The sequence below is a fragment of the Passer domesticus genome, chromosome 8 (genome assembly GCF_036417665.1).
Source record: "Passer domesticus isolate bPasDom1 chromosome 8, bPasDom1.hap1, whole genome shotgun sequence".
Classification (NCBI taxonomy): domain Eukaryota; kingdom Metazoa; phylum Chordata; class Aves; order Passeriformes; family Passeridae; genus Passer; species Passer domesticus.
Window position 1 is genome coordinate 41166319 of NC_087481.1, and position 12813 is coordinate 41179131.

Here is a 12813-nt window from a genome sequence, read left to right on the forward strand (position 1 = left end):
TTATCTCTTTATCCCCTTTATATTTTTATTCTAATATTTGACAGTGTGAATTTTCTAATGAATTTAGCAGACTAGGAACATTTAAAAAATGCCTGAAGGCAGTGGTTTATATGATCATAATTCAAACCACAGGCCTTTTCCTTAACAGAATGAGAGTAAAGAATTGTTTTGTTTGCCTTTGTCAGTTTATTGATACCAGCCACTTTAGTACATTTTGTGTGGTGACTTTCAGTCCCAGAAATCACTTTACTGCTAGGAATAGTCTCTGATTACCTGGGACTCATCTAATTAATCATCATTAACAGGTTATGACATAGTTTTTAGGCCTAGGGGAATTCTTAGGGTGTTCTCTGAATGCATCTTCCTATCTACTCAGATCACTGACTCCATTCTCCAAGTTCAGCTGCAGGGAAAGAATGAAAATCCATCCCTAGCCTCCCAGTTCACCCAGTTCCCTGGGCAGGTTTTGCCATGGACCTCTCAGGTGGTCCTGGGCAGTGTCAGCCAGCCCAGGTGTGCTCCACATGGAGGAGCTGGGACAATTCCTGCAGTGCAGCAGCACCGAGGAGTTTGTCTCTGAGTGCCCTGTTTCTGTTTCCTTGCTTTTCTGCAGGGGTTGCTTTTCTGTTCCTCATTTGGCTTCTTTCTTCTCAGTCACTATTCAGCACTGTTCTGCAGAGAAGCACATTTGCTATCTTTCAGGCCAGGTTTTCAGCTGTTCTTGGCCTTGCTGTGTTTGCGTGAATTCCTCCTGCTAATGCTGATAATCTCACTCCTTGTTAATCTTCCATTCCTGACATTCAGCAAAACCTTGAACAATTACACATTGGCTTTTTCTGAAAAGATGGGCATGAGCTTCTTGTTCTCTTTCTAGTGCTTTCTGGTTTACTGAATGCTGATTTTAGACTGCTTACTTTTCTTAAATGTGACTTAAAGTCATATCATTTTGGAGAGACAGTATTATAATTATTCTGATTACTGGAATGAGAGTTGCAAACAACTGTGTTGCTTCTGCAGTTAAGGGGTATGCTCTGATCTGCTTGTGGACTGGAAGCAGGTTAGGTTAGGAAGGTCAGGAACTGTGTTTGCTGTGCCTTGCATTCTCCTGGTACATGTTTTTCTGTCAAGACATGCAAAAATTTAATATTTTTCAAAACCTTTGTGGTTTCCAATAATCGTCTCCTGAGAAGCATTCTGAACTAGGAAGAAAGTTGGTTTGAGAAGGAGGAAGTGCAAATTTAAATTTCTTCCCTGTCTGATTCACACCTAGGCTGAAACCTTTCTCCTAAAGCAGCTGACTTGCCCTTCACTGTCCTCTGGTGCTCCAGTACAAAACCATGCAGGGAAATATTTTGCACCCCAATATCTTGTGAACCCATTTTGCAGGACTCTTGAGTTTTTGAGATAATGCAGACATGTTTTGATGCTTCATTTACTTCTGAGGAATAAATTGTACTATAAAATTATTTTCTTCTGCCTTTCTTCTTCTTCTTGGCCCACAGAAAGTGTATTCTACAAACCAGAAAATGAAAACCCATTTAATTCAGGCAACTCATTAGACTATAACAAGTTTTGATGTTTTATCTTTTCTTTCTTCACCTCTCTTCACCTCTCTTCTCCCAGAGATAAACACACATTTGTACCACAGTACCTCTGCAGTACCAGCTGAACTTCAGCATAACACAACTTCCTCTTGCAGTGCAGCATACCACAACTTCCCCTTGTCATTTCCCAGCACCTGGGGGGAGTCAATCCTGCTCTCACTGCCCAAACCCCATCTTTCAGCTGTGTAGGAACCTGGGACAGGATAAGGATGATGATTCTGTGGAAACTTCCATGGCAATTCATCCAGTGTGTTGTGTGAAGTGCAAAATACTGCATGAAATCTGGATGGAGGTGTGTGGGGCTGAAACAAATATCATGGTCTGGTTCATCTTGTCTGGGGTGAGGTGAGAGAGTGCAAAGGACTGAGAGCAGCCATGTGGCACCTCTGGATTGACTGGACTTCTGGCTGCCTGGGCTCTCATACGATCCCCTAAAAATAGCCCCTTAAGGTTCCCATCATTGTTTGGCCAGCTATTTTAATTAGCCTGTGGTCTCTGGTTTTTGCTTTGCAATTTGTAAATGGGAAATATTTACACTAGGCCAGTGACCCCACATTCTTCCAACCTTTTCTTAAATTAGATGGATTATAGCTATGTTTATAAATTACCTAATGCATTTGGCTGAGCATCTTTAAATGTCGTTGGCTTCTACATAATGTTTTTAATGAGAACTAATTTTAGATCACTCCGACTATTTACTGGTATTTTTTCCCACATCTGATATGCCACAAGTGTGCCCATTTCTTAAACTTTAGTTTAAGAAAGACTGCTTTATTGCATGTCCTGGCACAGGCTGAACCTCTCCTGCAAATTGCAAGGTGCTGTCAGCTTTTGCTAACATTTCCTCATGAGAAGGCAAAGATTTCAAGAAAAATCAATGCCCAGAAGGCAGGTAGGTGCTTAGCATGTTTTTTGGCTATTTTAGGTAGTGCAAACACTTTGGAAAATGGGCTCAGGTAGAAGAGTGCTTTGCAAGTTTAATCTTTATTTGTAGAATAATTTAGCCATCTTCTGCTCTTTAACATTCTCTGCAGTTAGTTTCTTTATTGCCACATTTGTCTTCCACTTTTGGCAGAGTGTTTAATATTGAAGCAGTTATGCAAAGCATCTTTCTGGGGTTCCTCAGGTGTGATCACTGTAGTGAGGTGGCTGTGGTGCTGGCAAAACGTGACAGCTCCTGACTGAAATGCCAGTTTGATTTGGGGGAAATATGCAGGATGAGGTTGTGACTGGCATCCTTGCCAAAAGTGTCCCTGAGGATGTGTTTTTAGAGTCCTTCTAGTCTATATTCTGTCCCCAAAGGCCAAAAGAGAGATGCTGAGCCCCAGGCTGGTGCCATGGTCGGGCACTTCACAGAGGGTGAGGATGAGTGTTCCAGGCTGGAATCCAGACAAGTTCTTTCTGAGTCAGCTGAGTCTGGGTGCTATTGATGGCTCAGCAGCAGGGAGAGGAGATCAGGAGATCAGAAATTATTTTAAAATTGCATTTAAGGTCTTATTCACAGATGGATAAAAAGATGGTGGAACCAATGTCTGCCAGTGATCATAAATGCAGTCAGAGTCAAAATGTTGGAAAGTTTGTTGGTTTCATAAGAAATCTCATTTCAGTGAAGAAACATAGCAATTTTTTTTTTAGGAAATAATATTTTTTACTACTTTCTGAGGGCAGGATGAAAATAATTTTGACATTTTATTTTATTAAACACCATATTATAAAATTATGAGAGATGAAATTAAGGAAATATTTCTTTTTCTTGAATCCTTTTCAGATTTCTTCCAGAGTTTCCTTTTGCAGAGACTTTTTACTTTGCTAGGCTTCATTCAAAGCTTCAATAAGGACAAATAGGAAAGATATGCAATGGCTTTAAAAAGTTCTCTCCTTGTAAGAATACTAGGAGTCCCTAGGGTTGGGACCAATGAACTTTATCTTCTGGCAAGGTTTGAACCCTAAGGAGTAGTCCTGTCTCATTGCACAAATTCTGCATGAAGGCATAAGCAGCTCTTCCAGAAAGGTGGAGAAATGTCCCCAAGGAAGCAGGCCAAAGAACTGCCAATGGTTCTCAGGTACTGGGGATCTTTATGTCCTCACATACATCTTCTTAGCTGGGTTTGTCAGGACAGAATCTGGTTCAAACCAGGATGTGTAAGGGGCTGGGAACAGACAGAGAGGAACATGACCTGCCATTTCCCCTGATGCCACATGCAGCACAGCCTGTGCCAGCTAGGAGGGGGAGCTGAGCAGAAAATGCACTCTCCATCTTGTTCCCCCTTGGGAGAGAAAATACCTCTATCAGTAATTCACTGCTTCACTGCTTTTGTTCAGCTGATGGGACCCAGAGGCTGCTCTGTCCAGCCAATGTTCTACACTCACCTACTCTCCTTGTCCAGTGTCCAGACATGAAGTTATTCCACACACTGTGATAATAGTCAATAAATCATTCAATCTGTGGCTGCCAGGTAAGAACTGAATCTGTGTTGCTCTGCTGGACAAAAAGTGCTGTAAGCAAACAACTGAAAATTCAATATAGTCCTATTGCTCTCATGGGTTCCTACACAGACCCCTTGCTTGTTAATGCCTTGAGAATTATAAAACATTTAATTTCTACAACCAAAACAGTTTGATGCTTGAGTTTTCCTAGTCCAGAGTGATGTTTTCATTTCTGTTTATAATCAGTTCCACTCTTTGGTTTCCATGTACCAGGGACTTTTTGCATGTGATTGGTGCATTGACCCCTTGGGGTCTGCATACTGCTTCTCTGGGATTTGCAGCTAAGGTAACAAAGGAAAAAACCCTCTCTCTGTCAGTAGGGCAGAACTCCATTTATTTCCCAAGAGAAAGCATTGGGATGGGATACAAATCAGAAAAGGCTGAAAGCTACTGCTCTTGCATAAGGCTCTCTTGTCAGAATTCTCAGCATTGCCAAGCACACAAGGTTTCAAGTGTGTGTGTGAAAGATGGAGTTCATTATGCACACAAACATACATACATTTTCCATTGACATATTTGTGCAAATTGCATACTCTTTTCATACAAGTTTAAAATTTCAGTCCAAACTGCCGTCTGAAAAAGTTCAGTGTGATCTGTTATTGCTTGACACTCACTGAAAGAAAGCAGCAGGGATTTCTGGTTTTTAAATTTCCTGGGAATGGGATAACAACATCTAAGTGCCACTGGGTTGTGTTTCCTGTGTGTTATTCAGTAATTTTCCCCAGAAGTAGTTTTATTTTAATGACAGCCCATCTGATCCCAGAGTCTCATCTGAACACTGAATTAGCAAATATTTACTACTACAGTATTTGAATAAGCTTAATGCCTATCCCAAGATTTGAGTCCTTTCAAAGCTGGAGTCTGTGAACCACATTTATCCTGATAAATATTGTTAACCCCAGTTGCTTTCATGTGAGAGGCCTGTTTTGGATTTTCCAAACAATCAGCCAACCTTCCTGCATTAGCAGTTACCATTTCCACAGGGATCTTTCTAGCTGTGATTCAGCCTCTCAGCAGTTCACAAGTTCAGGGCTTACAGAAAGCAGGACTATACCTGCCTCTCTTCATAGACAGCAGAGATGGGTTTATTTTTAGCACAAGTATTCCAGAAATACATTCCTCCCCTCTTTAGAAATCTGTGGAAGAGACAGACAAACATACAGACAGTTTTGCCAACATTAGTAGCAGTGGGTTCCTGAAAACTACTTTTTCCACTGTCTCTTGTAATCCCAAACCTTTTTTTCAGTGTGCACCAGTTCTCTCCTATGTCTCAGTCCATAGGTGCCATGACTGATGATACACCAGACCTTTGTGCATAAGTGCTGTTACAGGTGCAGAGCATGGGGAGCTGCTGGACCTCTGTAGCTCCAGGCCAGAACTTAGCACTTAGAAGTGCCCTGATGTTTGGCAAGACCAGCGTTCAGTTTGGGATGAGTTAAAAATACTTGAGCACCAAAAACCCTGACCAGGACTTCAGGAGAGTCATTTTTGCAAAATCTTCCTGCTGGAATTTAAGGTGAAAAATACACCTTCCTCAGGTTGAGAACTCAAAGCTGAAGGCTGCTTTGGAGAAGGCAGGTCACTGTCCCTCTGAGGAGAGGTAACCCTGGGCTGCTCTTGGATCTCAGGGAATGTTAGTTCATCACAAGTGTCCTGGTGCTTGGAGATTCTCAGGCTGTAGAAACTTGCTGGTGCTATAGCAATGTAATTAGTGTAAGGCAGTGTAATGTAATTAGCAAGTCTTTTTAATGTGTGAATGACCGCTGGGCTCATGTGGAGTCCTGCTCTGCCATGGAAGAGGAGTTGGGCAGTAATCACAGGAGATCCTGCTCTCCCTTTTGCTGTAGGCTGTGGTTCAAGTCCAACATGATGCTGAACCCCAGGAGAATCCCACTACTCCAGTAAAAGCTGTGTGCACTCATCATGGCACAGGATGCCATCCATTGTTCAGATCTGCAGTACAGAAATGTAGCTTGTTGACTTCATGGCATATTTCTGCCATTATCCAACATCCTATTGCAGTGCGCCAAATGAAACCCAATGCTGGCATGTGCCTTCCAGCAGGATGGCTGATCTTGTTTGCTTTGGAGGGACAGTGGAAGAGGTCCTTACTCCAAGAAGTCCAAGAACACTGGCTACATGTGTCCAGCATTGATGATGAAATGAGCTATTTATGAAGAAGCACCCACAGGACAGCAATGTGTTACTCGTGTGCATATGTACGCAGTATTTTTAGTGGTGACCCTAATAAACACTTTGCCTCCCACCTGTAGGTACAAAACTGCAGTGCCCTAAGGTTTGAGTCACTGGCAGCAGCGAGCCCATGGCCCAGCATTGCTGTCTGTATTAGTTATCTCTGAAGAATTACCAATGGCCAATGTGGATGTAAAAATAGCTGATGACTGTTTGTTTCATCTGTCTGTTACTCGACACCGCGTGGTTATTCCAATACGTATGTTTGCCTCTTCCCCACCATGATCTCCGCTTGGTTTCCCCTTGCCTTATAACTATTTAAATACATTTTACTAACTTCGGATTCCTGGCTCGTTTCACTTCACCTGGCTGGGCAGGTCTGCGAGGATTCAAGGGTTAGCTCCTCCACTTTTATTGTTTTTGTTTATTTTTCAGTCTTTGTTTTTATTAAAATAACCATGTTCAGAGGAAGAGTCCGACACACATAAGTAATGGGAACTGCTAATAGCAAGCAGGCTGCTCTAAAATGTGCTGGGGCTTTGACTTAAGGGAAGAAAGCACAGCCCTGCATTGTCCCTATCAGGAAGCTGGAGCACAGAAGGTAAGGGGGAAGTATCTGGATGTTTTAAAACAGGGAAATGGTGAAGAATGGTGGTTTCTGAGTGTGTGAACGTGTGTGCATTCAAGCATCAGTAATGTGATTGATCAGATATGAGAAATCAAACATAATTTAAATCTTTTCTTCAGTCCTTTCATTTTGTCCAGCTTTTTTTTTTTTCCTCAGAGAAGTGCAGGATTGTCTCTGAAAGTTGTGTGTGGAAAGAGACATACACATAGATTTGTTTGCAGTGAATACTGTTTATGACATGTAATTATTTTGCAAATAGGTGTAATCTTTTTAAAAGAATATTAAATGTATATGAAGCTCCATTTAATTTTTGTGCATTGTGCTGTAAACAACTTTAAGGAAATATACATTGGTTTTATTTTTCAGGTGATTACTCCTATAGATAAGCTACTTTTTAAAACTTTAGTGATTTTTATAGGGTTTAGAAGGCTGTTGGAAGTTTCTTTTTTTAGGACAAATAGGAATAGAATAATTTAATTATTTTATAAAAAGTAATTACCATGTTAGAGAGCCTGAAAAAGTAAGATAGTTCAAATACCTATGCAGTGCCAAGAGGCCATTATAAATGACTGTAACTATGACTTGTATCCACTTTTAATTGGGAAGATTTCTTAAATGGCATAAGTTTTTCTTACTCCAGTTTTTGCAGGGCTTCTTAGTCTGCTATCCTAAGGAACTGCATTTTATTAGTCTAGCTGCAGGACTCAGTAACAAAAAAAAGAACAGAAATTATTAAAATGAGCTTGCAAAGCCAAACTGCTTATGTTTTTTAAAATAGCTTGTAAACTAGTAATCTGATTGAATCTGAATAGGGAAAAGTTTTACAGCAGCAGAGCAGAGTGACTGGTTCACACTGGATTTGTGCAGTACCACCTAGGGCGTTCCTCTCTAGTCCTCTGCCGTTTCTGGCAGGGAGGCAGGGGAGAAGGAGAAGAGACAAGAGATAAGAAGGACAAATAAGCTTTCTGGACAGGATTAAAGTCTGTGGCTCTCTTCCTTCAGTTCTTCAAAGAACTGACCACTTAAAAAGCAAATGTCCTCAGTTAAATGCTTGAAGGATGAGGTCTGTGACAAACATGAAGTCGTAAAAGATTGCCAGTGCACTGGAGCCCCAGCTCCAATTCTCCATCTTCCACGCTTGTCATTAGGAAGGTATTTATGTACACATTCTCAGCTTAGTTACCGAAACAGCTGTAACTTGAGGGCTGCAGCTGGGTGGAGGTTTGCAGGTGTAATTGCATCCCTGCACTGCAAGCCAAAGGCACACAGCAATTTTGCTCTGTAGCCTCTTATTCCTACCTACTTCTCTGAAATGCTTGTCTTACCTGTACTTGCATTGCCAGAGTTGTGGAAAAGGTCCACAAAACTTTTAATTTTAAATCCAAGACCAGAAACAAAGTCAACTAACCCTATAAGCCATGCTGAGAGAAAATTCCACTCATCTGTACCAGTCTTTCTTTAGTCCAGCTGAGTTACACACAGCGAAAATTGCTGGCAGAGGCAAATTCTGCAAGTGGTTTTTAGCTGCAGGCCTGCCTACACCTGGGGTGCCAGGACACACAGAGCTTTGGGGGCTCCGAGCAGAGGGTGAGCTCATTGCTCTTAGAGGTAACTGTGCACTGCTTGAGGGTGTGTTGCATTTTGGGATCAGCTGTGAGCCAGCTGACAGGTGTGTGGGGAAAGGACCACAGTGGGAGCTGCATGTCTTTACTCAGAGGGGAACTTTATCCTTGAGATAAGGTTGTTCCTCTTCAATCAAGCCTGCATATGCTTTTGGGTGGATCAATGATTACTTACACATATCTGAATTTGTGTGTGTATATATATGTATATATATGTATATTTGTGTATATGTGTGCTGAGCTTGGTGTGTTATGACTCTCTTGCTGCTTGCCACGTTTTTATGGCTTTCAAGTGTGTGTGGTGGAAGAGACTGCCACCAAGACCCCTGTCCTTTAGCAGTCTCAGAGAAATTAAGGCAGCATTGAAGCTGTAAGAGGACAACCCTTACCTAGAAGTTACCCTTGGGTTTCCCTGCCAAATGATCCTCTTTGGACAGGAATAGAAGGCAGATATTTAGTTATACTTCTAGGTTTCTTTATCATCCAGCACCTGTGCTTGCAAATAATGATATACAAGAAGGCAGTAGCTAGTAATGATTAATCTAAATCATCTGTTAGCAGTCAGACCCATCTTCTTATGAGCCAAGAATGTCAAATAGGGATGCATCTTTATTTTCAGCCTCTCACATAGCCACATCCCATTAGTTTCAAGGATGCTTTCCCTGTTACCTACACACTGTGTCAAAGGCTGTTTTGGGGACTATGAGAAGGCTATGACAGTGAGGTACATAAAGACCACCTAATTAATACTTTCCACTTGCAATTTTTGGAAGTCTCTCAAAGAAATGTATGTGGTTAACATCTGGCTACACCTTAACGTGCAAAGTCAGCAAACAGCAGTCTCTGGCAGTTTACAGCTCCTACAGCTCCTCAGTCTCAGATGTGCCTCTGTCTATCAACTTTACCTGGATCAGACATAAGCTGTCATACCTCAAGGCTTGCCTGTCTGCTTCATTATAGACCCATGTAAAATGTTGCACTCTTCTGGTGGCTTTTGTTTTGTTGAGGTGTATTTCATATGTCCCTGTCTCTATCCTTTGCATATTTCAAAGCACAGATCTTCATTGTGCAGAAATTGGGATAAGTGCCCAGGACTGCCCAGGGTGCTGGTGCAATAACAACATCATACTCAGAGGGAGCTGACCCCTGCAAGCTGTGTCAGAGTTTGTGCTGGAGCAGTGGGGCAGCATCCCTTATCATTATATTGTTCACTGAGACTCTTTATTGTGACCGACCTGCTTTGAAGTAGTGATATTAGGACTTGGTCTGTCTCTCCAAAACTGAGAAATTAGTCTTTGACCAGGCTTGCAAACTGAATGAAGCCACAGACAAGTAGCTAGATTTGCCACCTCTGTGGTGTGTGGAGAATTGAGAAGGGATAGGAAAGAGAAGCAACTGGTGTCAGCGGCAGGCTGACTAGGCTGATGCCATTGTTTGTCTGCAGGCTTCTTCAGAGGGTCTGGGAAGCCCCATGCTGACAGCATCACTGAAGTTGCTGAGGGACTGACTCTATCAGAGTCATCAGGGTCTATCTCTTGGGGAACAAGTGTGGATTCTCCTTAAAATTCTTGATGCTTCCTTTTCTGTCTTTTGCATTTATACTTTACAGAATAACCACAAGAAACACCAAAGCAAGTGCATTAACTGTGAAAGAATGAGGGATTTGCCTGGGGACACACCGTTAAATCATAACAATTAATCAGTCTATGAATAGGGAGTCTGCATTTCCCAGGGCAAAACCAAAACAACTCCTGTGCACAATGCAGAAAGAGAGAGCTGAAGGAACTGTCATCTTGTTCAGGGTGGGATTTTTCTCCTGGCTTTTGCTCCTCAAAAGGAGGAATGTAGTATGGCCTCAAGAGATACCTGGGGCAAGGGTGAGGGGGCTCTCCCCTGCCCTCCCCGAGGCCTCCCATAGGTGTGTAGCTGTCCCATGGCCATGCTCCAGATAGCAGACAGGAGACAAGTGACAGCTTTTGTCCTTCAGCTGGAATGGCTCTGTTATAATCACAAATGGTTGAGGAGCAGCTTGTCATTGGAGGAGAGATGTTATGTGAAGGGATGGCTGTGTGCTTGGGTCATGTGCTCTGGCATGCATGGAGTATCACCCTCCCTGCCACACTGCGTGCTCAGGAGCAGAGCTCTTTTGGCTGCATTTGAAAGCTACAGCAAGGTGTAAGTAAGAAATAGCTCTGTTCCTGCAACCTGAGCCAGAATATTTTGAAAACTCCACTTTCTCCCCACCTCTGATACCTACACCTTTTTGTCTGTGGTATTTTGGTATATTGCCTGTCTGTAAATCCTGTGGAATTCAGTGGGTGAGAAAGCTGCTTAGAAGTTGGAACAATTTTGAACCTAGCACATACAAACATTTTAAATTATCTTATTAAATGAAAACAGATTCAGCAAAGTCTTTGTCCAAATCTTGAAAATATCCAGAAGTTATAAAGAAAAACAGTAGATGAGACTACCAGTTCTCAAAGAATAATCCTTTTTTTCTGCAAGCCTGTTATTTCCTGAGATTATATCCTGTGCGGTGGGTGTGGGTCAGACTCTCCTTGTCAAGAAGCTTACATGGTTTAAGTGTAAACTTGACAATGCTGATGGTATCAGTGTGTTGGGGCTGATGAGCAGAGAGCAGTGTAAGTGGGGGATGGTTTCAGATTCCCCAGCCTGGAAAGAGAAGTGAGGCATGTCTTGTTGCTGGCTGCAGATTTCCTCGTGTAGGTCACAGAGGAGAATACACCTGTCTCCCATTTGTGTCTAGCATACTTGCTGATATGGTTACAATTTTCCCATGACAGAGATTGGGACTGTCTGGTTGGGACTGTCTGATTGGGACTGCTCCTGATTACAAGGCATCCAAAACATTATATTTGTTTTCTTGATCACATTTTATTTTTATATATTATTAAATTATAAATATATAATTATAAAAATACATTTTTTATTTTTTTTTCCCTTCCCCCTTTGTCATCTTCCACCTCTAGCCATTGCAGTGCTGTGATGCTTCACAGCTTTCCCTCTGCTGTGGGAAAATCTCCTTTCTCCTATTCAGGAAAGGAAAACTCAGAAGCCTTCATCATCTAACCCTTTCTTGAGAATGGAAAGAGATGAATACCTGTCTCATCAGCCAAAAACCTTCCAGTGCTCAGTGAGGGGACCACACCATTGTAATGTCAGCTGTCACCACCAGCTAGTGAGGAAGCCTTGACTTTTAACAATCTTAGTAAGATATAGGTATCAAGCACCTGAGATGAAGCAGAGATCTTTGCAGTCTCCTCCAAATCTGGTTGAATTTCACTATGCAATGTAATGCCAAGCTACAGCACCATACTCAGTTGCAAGGGGGGTGGGGTAGGCTCACAGAGATTAAAGTTATGAAGAGAGGTGGAAAGACATATTTTTGCCTTACCTGAGAAAGATTAAGCTCTTCTTGTGCCATTCAGAAAACACAGATTTGGTTCCCTGCCCTGCCACAAATGCCCTCTTTGATCTTGGGCAAATCAGCCACTTGAAGCTGGGCCTTAGCTGCTGACCTGTAGATGAGACACAGATCCTGCTCACAGTGGGAGAGTTTGCAAAGATAAATAGCCACGAGGTGTTCATGCACCATATTGCTGGGGAGCTGTATAAATATCTTGGTGTACAGTGACTGACCTAGTTACAGACAGTGGCCTTTTCCAGGCAGACATTTAATGCCAAGAAACCCACTGTTTGGGTTCAGTTGCTTAAATGTCACTTGTCTGTGCTGACTGCAGGTCATAGGAGGGGCACCATCCCTTCTGCCTTGTGTTTCTCATGGACTCATGCTGTTTGTCAGGTGCTGTACCTGCCCTTGGCCTGTGTCAGTCATGTGCTCTGTACCTGCCCTTGGCCCATGTCAGTCATGTGCTCTGTGCCTTTGACTTCCCCTGTCACGTCTGCATGCTACTGGCTCTTCAAAGGCAGTGAATCAGGAGATGGAAAGGATGAACAGCAGTTGCAAGAAAACCTCAGTCCAGATACAACCCTTTCTGAGAGACATCTCCTTCTTCCAGACCTAACAGGCCTGTTGGCAGGATGGGGCATTTGGAGGACATTGGGAAAGGCAGTCTGGAGACCGGCTGGAAATAACTGTTGGGTCTTTGCCACTGAACCAGAAAGGGAAAGGTAGAGACACTTGCAGTCTCTGTTCCTCCCATTTTTCTTCATGTGAGGTCTTCATCTTCCAGTGTTTGAAGCTTTGTGGTCTGAGCTGGAAAGGTAAGCATTTCAGCTGGGGCTGCAAGAGGTTCAC

At 42.6% G+C, this 12813-nt stretch overlaps 1 protein-coding gene across 7 annotated transcripts in view; it reads left to right on the forward strand.

Annotated features, from left to right (window-relative positions):
- The window catches only part of C8H10orf71 (chromosome 8 C10orf71 homolog), a 72422-nt gene that overhangs the window by 43688 nt on the left and 15921 nt on the right, over positions 1-12813 (forward strand). The gene's annotated exons all lie outside the window — the stretch shown is intronic.